Consider the following 13,069-nt stretch of genomic DNA (forward strand, 5'->3'; position numbering starts at 1 on the left):
CACCTTACGAGAGAATGTATTACACAAGATGAAGACTCACAAAGACAGCCTACCACAAAGTTGATGTATGTTTGTTGGTAAATAATATTCACAATATATTTCAAAGAAAAAATTCAAATCAGACACAATATGTGGTCCCTATTGTTTAAATTTAAAATGATGAAAAGCCGTACAACCAAAACATACAGAACTATAAACCAGTCCAAGGATTCCAAGGGCTAACAGCAATTACATCTGAAAGGTGAGATGGCAGGTACATTTAGTGTCCTGTTTCTAATCTGCATTTCCTACTTTTCTAAAGCAAAGCTTGCTTGCTTGACAAGCTGGCAACAGTTTTCAGGAGAGGAAATGTTATTAAATCAAACACCAAAGCAATTGAAATGCTCTAGGTTTCTTGTTTCTGATCTCCACTTTCTGTCTTCACAGGACTGATTCTTGCTGACTACTAAAAATCAACTGAATAGAAGACCTCAAGACCCGTAATCGAAGCCATCAAATCTACTGTGACCAAGGGAACTGTGAGTCTATTCTCAAACTTATTTCTGTGCTTGTATTATTGAAGCCAACCAGTGCCGTTGATAATGCTGTTGTGGAAAGCTAAAATTATTTCCCCTTCTAAGGTCACTGGTACCATGTGGGAATTGTGATTGACTTGGAAGAATTGGGTTCTATGAAGAACAAAGAGAAAAAAATAGACAACTGCAGATCTGCTTCACTACTTGTGAGGTAGACCACTTGCAAGTGCAGAGCAAGGGCTCAAGCCTGGGTCCTGTGCTTGGTAATATGTGTACTTAACCAGACGCACCATTGACCAGCATCCCCAAAGTCTTCCAGTTCTGGTTGATTTCTGATAAGTTAGACAATATGACAATTATGGCTTTCTCTCCTAAAAAACTACAAATGGGGGGGTAATGCAGCAGGTTAAGCTAAGCACACATGGCACGAAGCACAAGGACCAGCTTAAGGATCCCAGTTCAGGCCCTGGGTTATCCACCTGCAGGGGGTTTGCTTCACAAGCGATGAAGCATATGTGTAGGTGTCTATCTTTCTCTCTCCCTGTCCTCCCCTTCTCTCTCCCCTTACCTGTCTTCTCGATTTCTCTCTGTCCTATCCAACAACAACGACAGCAATGACAACAATAATAACAACAACAATGATAAACAACAAGGGAACAAAAATAGAAAAGAAAAAAAAAATGGTGTCTAGGAGCAGTGGACTCGTAGTGCAGGCACCAAGCCCCAGTGATAACCCTGGAGGCAAATAAATAAATAAGTAAATAAATGGTATAAATGGATGGGTTCTACCTATAGGTCAGAGATATGTTGACATATTGGACACTGCTGAATGTATTTGTATGTGAAATTTGGAGGAGAAACAGTGGGTTGAGAAGGCACACTCTGCACTAGTGTTCACATTTCTGCTGTCAGGAATTTCTGGTTCAGGGTTCATATAGCTTCTCTGGCAATGTAATCTTACTTTCAGGTTACTAACAATGAAAACTACTGCTTGGCTAAACATAGACTTTCTGGTTGTTTGAGAAGCAAACTGGCTGATTTATACCTACATACAATACAAAGAATCCACATTATGGTTGGGCAAACTGTATCCATGGGTAAGAAAATGGTTTCTCAGCAGTCAAGGGACGAAGACCAGGTTTGAAATTCTGATAACTTGATTTCATTGAGTTCTACCTACAGTATAATAACTAGCGTAACAAGTAGATCTTTATGGTTTCGAACAACATATCCAGTTTCTCTCTAGTGAGGCCCAAATGGCTATTTGTCAAAGAAGCGAATCAGAACCCAGGTGCTTTGCAATCTCATGACTCCTGGTCATCTCCTCTTCTGAGTTGGATCTTCTGCATTTGCTGATTGTCAGGGAAGGAGAAAGTCAACCTGATGCAGCACTCTCTATCCACCTGACAAGAGCATTAAAGGTTAGGAGACTTAAATTAGGTCAGTGGACAGGGGGAGAGAACCTCCCCCCTCTTTTAATGAGACCAGGGCTATTTATGATGCTGTCACAACACTTTATTCATTACACATACAATTCCAATTCCCCGGTGCCTCTCCTATGAACTATAACAGCGCAGGTAAGGTCTCATCAGTGATGTCCTCTTAGGCTGGTCAGTCTGGTCTCTCTGGCAGGTCCAGAAGCTGGTGGTCGTCCTTTAGCAGGTCCGGTAGTCTGTGGTCAGCCAAGGACAGGTCCAGCAGTCTGTGGTCAGCAGGCATTTTGGTCTCTCTAACAGGTCCAGATGTGGTCAGCCTGGCCTGGAGAGCAGGTCCGGATGTGGTCAGCCTGAGGACCTGTCCGCCTTGGGTCCAACTTACGAATCAGTAAACCACAACCACCCAAATGTTGAGCTGAAGTGGTTGTGCGATGAGCAGATGGGCACAGGAAATGACGTCACGGATCGCTCCGTTTCAGTCAGTCCGTCCAGTGTCCATTTCACTGACTTTTTATCCTATGCTTCCCAGGCTGGGGGTGTGGGGTTACACCACCTCCCAGCCAATTAGGTCCGGGGCTTGTCTAACACGTCAAACTAAACTTACCGACCTAAACAGGCGCATATGTTATCTCTGGTTCGAGCCTCTGGTTGCTGTTTATGAGGAAAATATTTTGACAAATACCACCAACTTCTCACAAATATTTACCAGTAGTTTCGTAAATATTTTTCACACATATTTCATTACACACTTTTCACTCCTAGGCACACAAATATTATTCTAAGTTCACACTTCTTATATGTCAATATTATTTTAAGTACACACTTTTTATTATTTGTCACTTAGCTAAGTATCTTAACACTTTAAATATTCAGTCATTCTAGCTTTACTGCAATTGAATCTTATACAGGGGGCACCTGACTGAATGCATAAATTTTCCTGTTCCTGACACCACCAAACCTGGGTCCTTGTCCTTAGCTTTAACCAACACCCGTCCCCTCATGTTGCTTGAGTTAGTTAGTCTCTGGTTGGTAACCATTTCCCAGCAAGTTAACTCTGGATTAAAAGAGTGCACGGACGGGCTCTGCCAGGGAACATAGCTGTGTCAGAAAACGCTTACTTAGGAAAATGTTGTTGAAAATATACTCTGCACAACCTCACATTGAATAAATTGACTTTCAATGACTCCAAATAGTGAATTACCCTGCATATGTGAAGGAACTTTTAATACCCAGTGATAAGTTTTTAGACAGTCTATGTAATGGACCTGGGAGACAGCACAATGGTGATGAAAAATGACAAGCGTGAGTGAGACTCCAAGGTCTGTGAGGTCAAGTGAGACTCAGGCTCTGTCCCCAGCACCACTGTAAACTACAGCTGAGCAGTGTTCTAGAATATATAACTGTCTCTCTATTTACCTATCTATCTATGTATAGATTGATCAATCTATCATCTTTCCCTGCATATCTCTATTTCATAAGTAAATACATAAATAAATTAAATACATAAAGAAATGAATTAATTAAAAAGGGAGGTATGATAATTGTTATGAAAAAGACTTTCATGCCTGAGGCACCAAATATCCCAGGTTCAATACTCAGTGCCACCATTAGCCAGAGCTCTGGTAAAATAAAGTAAAAATACCAGAGCAGTGCTCTGGTAAAGTCTAAATAAATAAACAAAAGTAAAATGTTCAAAAAATAAAATTCAGTGTCCTTCTACATTAAAACTAATATTCACTTCTCCTGAAGCATTTCTCTTGCAGGTGAGGAGTGAGCGGGGGCTCAAACGTGGATCCTTGAGCAGGTCCTTGTACTTAGTACTATGTGCACTTAATAGGGCGCTCCACTGCCCTGCCCCCTACCACTGTATTAGTTTCCATTAGGAGGCTGAAAGGGCCAAATGAGACTATTTTTATCCCATTACAGTAACCAGTTTTTTTATTTTGTGTATTTGCTTTGTTTTGTCTCACAACAGTTATGACTTGCATTTTAATTACTAGTGGCATTTAATTATACACGCTTCTAAAAATGCAGCCTAAGAGCAGCTTTTTTTTTTAAATGCTAGAAATGATGAGTTCCCCAAGGTTAAAGTGACCTTTACTCACTGCTAGAACACTGCTACCTTGGATCCCACCTCTAAGTCTGCTATCTTTAACTCTTAAGGAATTGTTTCAGCATAGCCCAGAAACATTTTAATTGTATCTGTGGGTCTACCAGTGGAGTGAAAAATCATAACACACTTTAGTCATTGTGCTTTAGTTCATAAGTTGCTTGCCTTTAAGGTACATTTTTCTTATAGTCATAAGAGTTTATAGAAATAAAAAAAATCCAGAAATTAATGTGAATGCTAACTTTAAAAGCCAGACAGAAAAGATAAAGAGTGTCTGTCCTGACTCCAATGCATGGACATTCTATCGAGTCCTGAGGCAAATTATATAAACTTGCCTCAGCATAGTCATCAGAAATAGAGCCAAATACTCACCTCACTTAAAAAAAAAAAAAAAAAAAAAAGCAAGTGCTACAAAGGTAGGAATTCAACCAGTGAAATACCATGTTAAATTAGAGGAGGCATTTGAATCACATGACTGAAACTAGTAGTTTCAATGATGAGATAACTTAAAGCTCAGGTAAAGAGCTCATTCAGTGGAATAAGTCCTAAAATGAGCTCTAAATGCAATTTATGGGTTTCCTGCTACTTGACTGTTGTGGTGAGCCAGCACAACTCAGTGGCATGAAGCATCATGCACTGCGCCTCTTATGCTCCAGTGCGGAGGTTGAGAAGTATAACATGAGAATTCACAGGCACAATCAGTGTGCCATTCGTCATGCATTTGTTCCAGAGATGGAGGGTAGAGTCCATGTCCTTCCTCTTTCTGGCTTGTTGAAGCTTTCTATAGTCTTGGGTTCGAGTCCCTCTCTCTATCTTCAATGCCAGCAGTGTTGCATCCTCTAGTCTCTTAAAAAGAGAGAGAGTTTGTCTATTTTAAGAGCTCATGTGATTAAACTGGGCCTATTCGAATAGTCCAGCATAATCTCCCTAGCTCAAGGTCAATGAAGTTAGTCAATTCTACAGAAAACCTTTTACCACAGAGGTAACTCATTTGATTACATTCTGTTGGTATGCATGAGACCCCTTCTGTTTCATTTGGTTTAAATCCCCCTGCTTAACACTATTCTATTTACATAACCACTTCATTCTATTTATATAACCGCTGTTAACAAGCACCACCCTCCAGGGCATTGGTTCAATCCCCACTGTTTCATGATATGTTTTTGCTCCACCCCCCCTCCTTGTCACACCCTGATCCTCTCCTTGTCACACTCTGATTGTCACCAGTCACTTTTCTCTCCACCCTCTCTATGTCACACCCTGTTTCCACCCTACTTGGCAAGTATATATAAAGACAGCATTGTGAGTTTTAGAGTACTGTACCTTGAGTTTAGCTTAGCTCGGCTTAGATTGTGCTGCGTCCTGCATGAATAAAGAGATACTGCCTATAGCTCAACTATGAGTCCCTGGTCGTCTGTTACCTGCCCGTGAAGCCAGCCCGGCGAAAACAACCTAACCCATTGAAAACAACATATGGCGCCCGAACAGGGACTGAAATAAGCTCTGAAACATGGACCGGCATCAACGTGGGACCCTACCCACCCATCGTCCAGATAAGTAAACTTGGCTACCCATCCACCATGGGTTGCCTTTCTACTTATGAAGAGGTTTGCCAAAGCCTCTACTGTTTCATCATGAGACAGTTACTCTGTCTCTGGAACATTTTGCTCTGGGCCAAACTTTGTTTCCCTGACCGGGAACTTTGGTTTCTTATGACCGGGATCATAGAGCTTGGGAGATGCATGGAGATTTCTCCTTGGACTTTCTGGATTCCCTCTCCCATGTTTCCTGAGGAAAAAGACTACATTTTGCTACGGGCCACAATTTGGTTCTTTATGACCGTGATCCTAGACCTTGGGATATGCATGGGGATTTCCCCTGGGACTTTCTGGACTTCTTCTCGCATGTTTCCCGTGGAGAAGGACTACTCTAGTTTGAGGAGCATTCTCGAGTACCCTGGCAGTTCCCAAGTATGGAGACACGTGGTTAGTTCTACTCTCTTGATTGGATTCTTTCTTCGATGGGAAGACGCTTTTAAAAATGGGTGCCTGAAGCAATCCAGCAGGAACAGTCAGAAGCACCCTAAATGGAATTTTGAGGACCTTTTTGGACTAGGACGTCCTCCAGGGATTCTTAATACTACATGGTGAGATCTTGATAATCTGGTTCAAGTTGCGTTTCATAAGAGAATGATTTGAATGACTGAATTTTTGCTTGACATTGACTTAAAAAAAAAAAAAATGCTGGACGCAGCCATGATTTCTAGAGACATCCAGAAACAATGCAAAAAGTTGTTTTTTTCCTCCTTTGATTTCTCTTTTACGTCTTGACATGAATCTGAAATGTTTAATCCTGAAAACTGTATGAGTTATGGGTGGGGCAGATAGTGCAATGATTATGTTAATTATTCTCATGCCTAAGGCTTTTAACCGTGGTTCTTCTGTTTACCTTTCCACATTTTATTGAGTTTAAAGTGTTTTAACAACCTTGAAATGATACTAGAAAGGACTTCCAATTATAATGGAGTTATCAATGATAGTAAACTTCTAATCTGCTACAAGTTTTGTTTGACAAGTAAGTGAATTTCAGCTGTCAAGTCTTAACATAAAAAAGCATCTACTCAAATGGAATTCCCGGAAATCCATTTGGACCCCTGTTCTCTGACATCGCCCCCGGAAACCAATAATGTGACCTGGCACGACCTGAAGAAACAGATTCACAGACTCGAAAGCTCACTCTCTACAGAAAAGCAGAATTCTGGTGGCCAACATTCCCCATCGAGACAGACGTGCAGCGTTTCATCCTCCGGCATTTTCTTCTGTGGTCAGCTACTTTGGACTGACACCTCCATCGGACTTACTGGTACACACAGCTGTGTTTCTCAAAGACTAACTTCAGCCAATTGCCTTGAGACTTTATAGACCATGTCCCCTCGCCTGCAGGCTCTGTCCCAGAGGCAGAAAACTCCCCCTCCTTATTAGGTTATGCCCACAGAGGCATGAAGCGCCCCAAGAGGCAAGAGATGCCCACAGAGGCAGGAAACGCCCTTTGAGGCAAGAGATGCCCCCAGAGGCATGAAGCGTTCCCAGAGGCAAGAAATGCCCTTTCGCCTGCTAGGCCTTGCCCTTTGAGGCAAGAAAAGTTCCACTTGGCATCACACTGGTTATTGCTGCTCGCCTATTTTGTTTTCCATGTCATATGCCAGTTCTTTTGAAAACGCCTGCACAATATACATTTCTGTTCACTCTGCAATGGCCATTAGTTAAAAAGAAAGGGGGAATTGTTGGTATGCATGAGACCCCTTCTGTTTCATTTGGTTTAAATCCCCCCTGCTTAACACTATTCTATTTACATAACCACTTCATTCTATTTATATAACCGCTGTTAACAAGCACCACCCTCCAGGGCATTGGTTCAATCCCCACTGTTTCATGATATGTTTTTGCTCCACCCCCCCCTCCTTGTCACACCCTGATCCTCTCCTTGTCACACTCTGATTGTCACCAGTCACTTTTCTCTCCACCCTCTCTATGTCACACCCTGTTTCCACCCTACTTGGCAAGTATATATAAAGACAGCATTGTGAGTTTTAGAGTACTGTACCTTGAGTTTAGCTTAGCTCGGCTTAGATTGTGCTGCGTCCTGCATGAATAAAGAGATACTGCCTATAGCTCAACTATGAGTCCCTGGTCGTCTGTTACCTGCCCGTGAAGCCAGCCCAGCGAAAACAACCTAACCCGTTGAAAACAACAACATTCAGGGTCCAGGTTCTGTGGGGACATTACTGTGTGGGGTGGATACCATTCCACCTACTTCAGGGAAGATGAGTTTACAGTCAGGAGGCTGGCTGAGCAAGAAAGTAACTCTGAGTACCTATTGAAGACTAGAATCTCCACAAGTCTGGCTCTAGATCAAGGCTTGTGTGTTGAATGCAAGGGTGCTCTGAACAGTAGCCCTTGTAGGCAAGAGGAGGAAGGTAGAAATGGGTAGGTGTTGTGGTCTGGGTGGTGGCACAGTGGATAAAGTATTGAACTCTCAAACATGAAGTCTGGAGTTTGATCCCTGGCAACATATGTGCCAGAGTGATGTCTGACTCTTTCTCTCTCTCCTTCTATCTTTCTCATTAAAAAATAAATAAAATATTTTTTTAAAAAAGACAAGAAATGGGTAGGTGTTAAAACGAGACTGTGGGGCTATTACAATGCCCCAAACTAACCCTATTTGGATCAATTTATTGGGTGTTTCTTCAAAATTGGTGTGATAAGGATAGGATTTTGAGATTTTCCTCTGCTGTGACCACTACAAGCTGTCAAGAGTATGGCCTGCCTCATAGACAGGCTGTGACATTAAGCAGGTCAGCTGTATTCCTAGAAGGATGTCTCCATAGTTAAGGGGACTTGTCATCCATTCATGAAGGAAAGAGCTTCATATAGAGCAGCTATTACTAAGTTCTATATCCACTTTTGAAAAAATAAATAACAGTAGTAACAGTCAGGTCAACTGTTTGGAATCATACCTGACAGAATTCACAAGGTAGTACTAGACTCATTACCTAAAAATCAGAGGAGAAAATGGCTTATCTCTGTCTACAGTGGAAATCTAGACAGGACAGCACCTGGAAAAGGGAGTTAACTGTTGGTGCTGTGTGATCAATGGAAACAAAATTAGACAGAGACCACAGAAAGATGGGAGAATGAGGTTGAGTGAGGAATGTGTGACCCTCAGAGCAAAGGCCAAGCAAAGTTCTAGACACTAAGATCCAAACCGAGGCCAAAATTCAGCTGTACTTAGCTATGCAGGAGTAGTTACTGACAAAAACTGAGGACAGAGGCCATGATACCAAGATGCTGATAGTGACTTACTTGGAAGGATTCTAGTAACTTCCCTCATACTGGACTCTAGTGTTACCCATAGAGATGACAGGAGGACATGGAAGAAATTCTGCTTCATTGGAATTGAGAGAAGGGCAAGAACCCAATTACCAAGGAAAAGGGCATCTTCCATAAACTTTAGGTGGGCTACAGTCTCCTGTCAGGAGACCCTGAATGTCACTTGGACCAAGCCCAAGTCTGATCTTGGCACAGAGTGGAAAGATGCACCAGAGCCTGAGTACAGGAGTGAGTGAGATGCAGGGGCACTGCCATATGTTCACTGTGGGGAGAAACTTCTCACAAGATACCAGGGATGACCTTGAGATCCATTTAACTGCATGGCGTCTTCAAGGAAAGCACAGTGACTGATTCATGCCCACTCTTGCTTCCTTACATCAGCACCAAGCCCAGCTCCTGCACCACAGCAGTTCAACCTGTGGACCCAGAAAGACTCTCCAGCCACCTCTCTATCACATGTCTAGCTTGCAAAGTCTAAAAGATAAAGTGTCCTACGCTGCCTACTGCTCTGTAGACTCTGTACTGGGCCAACCATGCTTCTAGACAAAGTGGGTTTTGTTCTCCTGCACACTTTGATTCAAAGACAGAGAGCAAAGCATTTCAGTGTAAGAAATATTGCAGCTTTCCTGTTGGACAGTTTTCATGTGTAAATATCAGCAATATTAATAATATTAATAATAATTCCTCCTGATTTTTTTTGTTTTGCCTCCAGAGTTATTGCTGGGGCTCAGTGCCTGCACTATGAATCCACTACTTAGTCATTTTTTCCATTTTATTGGATAGGACAGAGAGAAACTGAGGGGGGGGGAGAGAGAAAGGAAGAAAGACAGACACCTGTAGACCTGCTTCACCACTTGTGAAGCAACCCCCCTGCAGGTGGGGAGCTGAGGCAGAAGCTGGATCCTTACGCAGGTCCTTGTGCTTCCTACTATGTGCACTTAACCCAGTGCACTACCGCTCAGCCTCCTAACTTTGGATTTTTAAAGGCTTCACGTTTGTCTGATAGCTCTCATCTACATGGTTTATTTGGATTTTCGTAAGGCCATTTAAGAGAGTGATTACCTCTCCCTTACATTGAGTTTCAGTGACTTTTGAGTGACTTACCTTAAATCACAGAGTCAGAATATGAAACTGGACCCACACTTTGTCAGCTCCAGTCTTACTGGTGAATCATCAAGTCTGCCATGGACATCTTTGTGTCTTAGGGCTGGATATCCCTGACCAGTTAAGGTGTGTGCCTTGCCGAGTACAGCCCAGCTATAAGCCCTGTTACCACATGAAGTACCATAGCACAATGGAGTCTCCCCCTCTCTTTCTATCTCCCTGTTCCACTCTTGTTTCTCTACTGAGTAAAAAAAAAAAAAAAAGAAGAAGAAGAAGAAGACTGTAAGGGCTGAAATATTACATGTGTGAGGTGCCTCCTGGCTCTGCAAAAAGAAGGCCTTTGTGTCTCCCAGTCCTGAGAGTTTGAAAGAAGTAAAAGGTGAGAGTAGGGAACACAGATAATAAAACAACCTAAATACCACACTTGTCTTCTCCAGGCCCAGTATTGCTATTTATTGTTTGCTCACTTGCTTGTCTGTTCATTTGGTCTTGGCCTCAGTGTTTTTAGCTCTGTTTCTACTGCCTGGCAGCACCAGTTCAGCAGCCCTGTGAGATAAGCAGAGCAGATTAAACAGATTATGAAAGCCAACCCTGAGTTTATAGGATTTATGCAAGAATACAGTCTATTTGGTGGCAGCTGAAGCTGGGACCTAGACCTCTGGAGTGAAGATAGGATGGGAGGTGTCACTTATTTCAAGGTATCACTTGAAATAAGGATACATTTCATTAAAGAATTCATCAAAGTGGGGGATGGGCAGTGGAGCACCAGGTTAAGTGCATGTAGTACGAACCGCAAGAACCCACTCAAGGATCCCAGTTCGAGCCCCCGGCTCCCCACCTGCAGGGGGGGTCACTTCACAAGCGGTGAAGCAGATCTACAGGTGCCTCTCTTTCCCTCTCCCTCTCTATCTTGCCCTCCTTTCTTAATTTCGCTCTATCCTATCCAATTAAAAAAAAATGGCTTCCAGGAGCAGTGGATTGGTAGTGCAGGCACTGAGCCCCAGAGATAACCCTGGAGCCAAAAAAAAATAAATAAACAGAATTCATCCAAAGACTTGAAAATAGTTCATTCTAAGAGCAAACTGCTTTGACATATGCACAACCCAGGTTTGAAGCCAGGATTCCATCCCAATGAAGGCAGCTTTCATGCAGTGTTCCCCCTACCGCTTTGTCTAAGATTAACCATGATTTCTAAGAAAGGAAGAGTGACCAAAACTTTACATTTGACAAAGAATGAAAAGAAGAGGTGCTTATATCACAGACATCATGGAAAGGTCAAGTTACAAAGACCAATAGAACCCACTGGAATGTCCAGAAAGAAAGATACGTAGTTTTAGAAATTTGGTGCAGAACAGGAGTGATAAAATAAGGTGTCAAAATTTGGAATTTTTTGAGTCATAATGTCAAAACAATTAGCTCTCCATCCTGGGAAACTAACATCAGAGCTCTATTTTATACACAAAATAGCACAGACAGTTACAAATAAATTATTGATGAATGCAAGACTTAAAGTTAAAAAAAAAAAACCTACTGGACTAAGAAATTAGAAGAAAACTCAAGGAGACATTTCTATAATATTAATTGGGAAATTTATCTTTTAAAATTTTCATTTATAAGATGGAAATATTGAGGGCTACAATCCCCACCACCAGAACTCTGTATCCCATCCCCCTCCCTTGAAAGCTTTTGTATTCTTTAATCTCTTTGGGAGTATGGACCCAGGATCATTATGGGGTACAGAAGGTGGGAGGTCTGGCTTCTGTAATTGCTTCCCTGCTGAACATGGGCATTAGCAGGTCCATCCATACTCCCAGCTTGTCTCTCTCCCTAGTGTGGTAGGGGTGTGGGCAGGCAGGGCTTCAGGACAAATTGGTGGTTTTGTCTACCCAGGGAAGTCAGGTTGGCATCATGGTAACATCTGGAACCTGGTGGCTGAAAAAGAGTTAAGATATAAAGCAGAACAAATTTTTGACTAGTCATGAACATAAAGGCAGGAATATTGCAGATGAAGATTTGGAGTCACCATTTTAGAATAAGCTAGTAGGTCTGTTTTCGGTATATTCCAAGGGGGCCATGACTTTACTAGTTTTTGCCTCAGCCTAACATCTAATATGCAGGTGAACCCAAGTTATTGTCTGGGGAGATGGTGTCATAGTTGGAAAAAGAACTAGAAAGCTGAATCAGAGAGAATCTGGGTGGTGGCACACCTGGTTGAGCACACATGGTACAATGTGCAAGGACCCAGGTTTGAGCCCCCAGTCCTCACCTGCAGAGGAAAGCTTCACAAGTAGTGAAGCAGTGCTGAAGGTGTCTCTCTGTCTCTCACCCTCTCTACCATTCCCTTCCCTCTTGATTTCTGACTGTCTCTAGCCAATAAATAAATAAAGATAATAAAAAAACATTTTTAAAAAGAAATCTGGATCAGAGAAGACAGTAGCTCCCAAATATGGGAAAATTATATAAATATTGTTAACTGTAAACCATGGATTTGATCTGGGGCCCATATTCAGCAAGGAGCTTATGTAACCTTTGCATCTCTGTAGGTCTGAACTTGCATTCTGTGGTCACAGCTAGGAACACTCCAGGCTGCACTAATTTCAGGACCCACCTTCCTTGGGTGGTAGAGTGTGTTCTCCAACCTCCCTTCAGAGAATGGAACAGCCCCTACCACTGTTGAACCACACTAAGGGCAAGGTCCTGTAGGGGCCCAAAAAGGTATCCATTATGATGTCCCTGATGGAAATGACCAGTTACAGTGGAGAAAGGGATCCGTTAGAGGTCTAGGCCATCATGTCTGTGTGGGAATCCCAGGACTCCCTAACTAGGGACCCAGCTGATAGGGTGGTCTGGTAGTGACTAAAAAGTCATCATTAAAGTGTGCCAGTCCCTTGGCCTTATCCAGCTTTTGTATTCCTTACTTTGTCTGACAAGGTTAGCTTTGGAGTGATTGAGGGAAGTGGAATAGGAAGTAGGTGAGTAGGGTACCTAGGTCTAAGTATAAAATATTTGATTAGG

At 42.4% G+C, this 13,069-nt stretch overlaps 1 protein-coding gene across 1 annotated transcript in view; it reads left to right on the forward strand.

The window, feature by feature from the left end:
- The first annotated feature begins 432 nt into the window (after positions 1 to 432).
- SLC14A2 (solute carrier family 14 member 2) overlaps positions 433 to 13,069 on the forward strand; it is a 184,950-nt gene continuing 172,313 nt past the window's right edge. The window contains exon 1 of the mRNA XM_060173810.1: positions 433 to 518. The gene's annotated coding sequence lies outside the window, so the exon portion shown is untranslated. The remainder of the gene's footprint in view (positions 519 to 13,069) is intronic.

This window comes from Erinaceus europaeus, chromosome 15, assembly GCF_950295315.1.
Source record: "Erinaceus europaeus chromosome 15, mEriEur2.1, whole genome shotgun sequence".
Lineage (NCBI taxonomy): Eukaryota > Metazoa > Chordata > Mammalia > Eulipotyphla > Erinaceidae > Erinaceus > Erinaceus europaeus.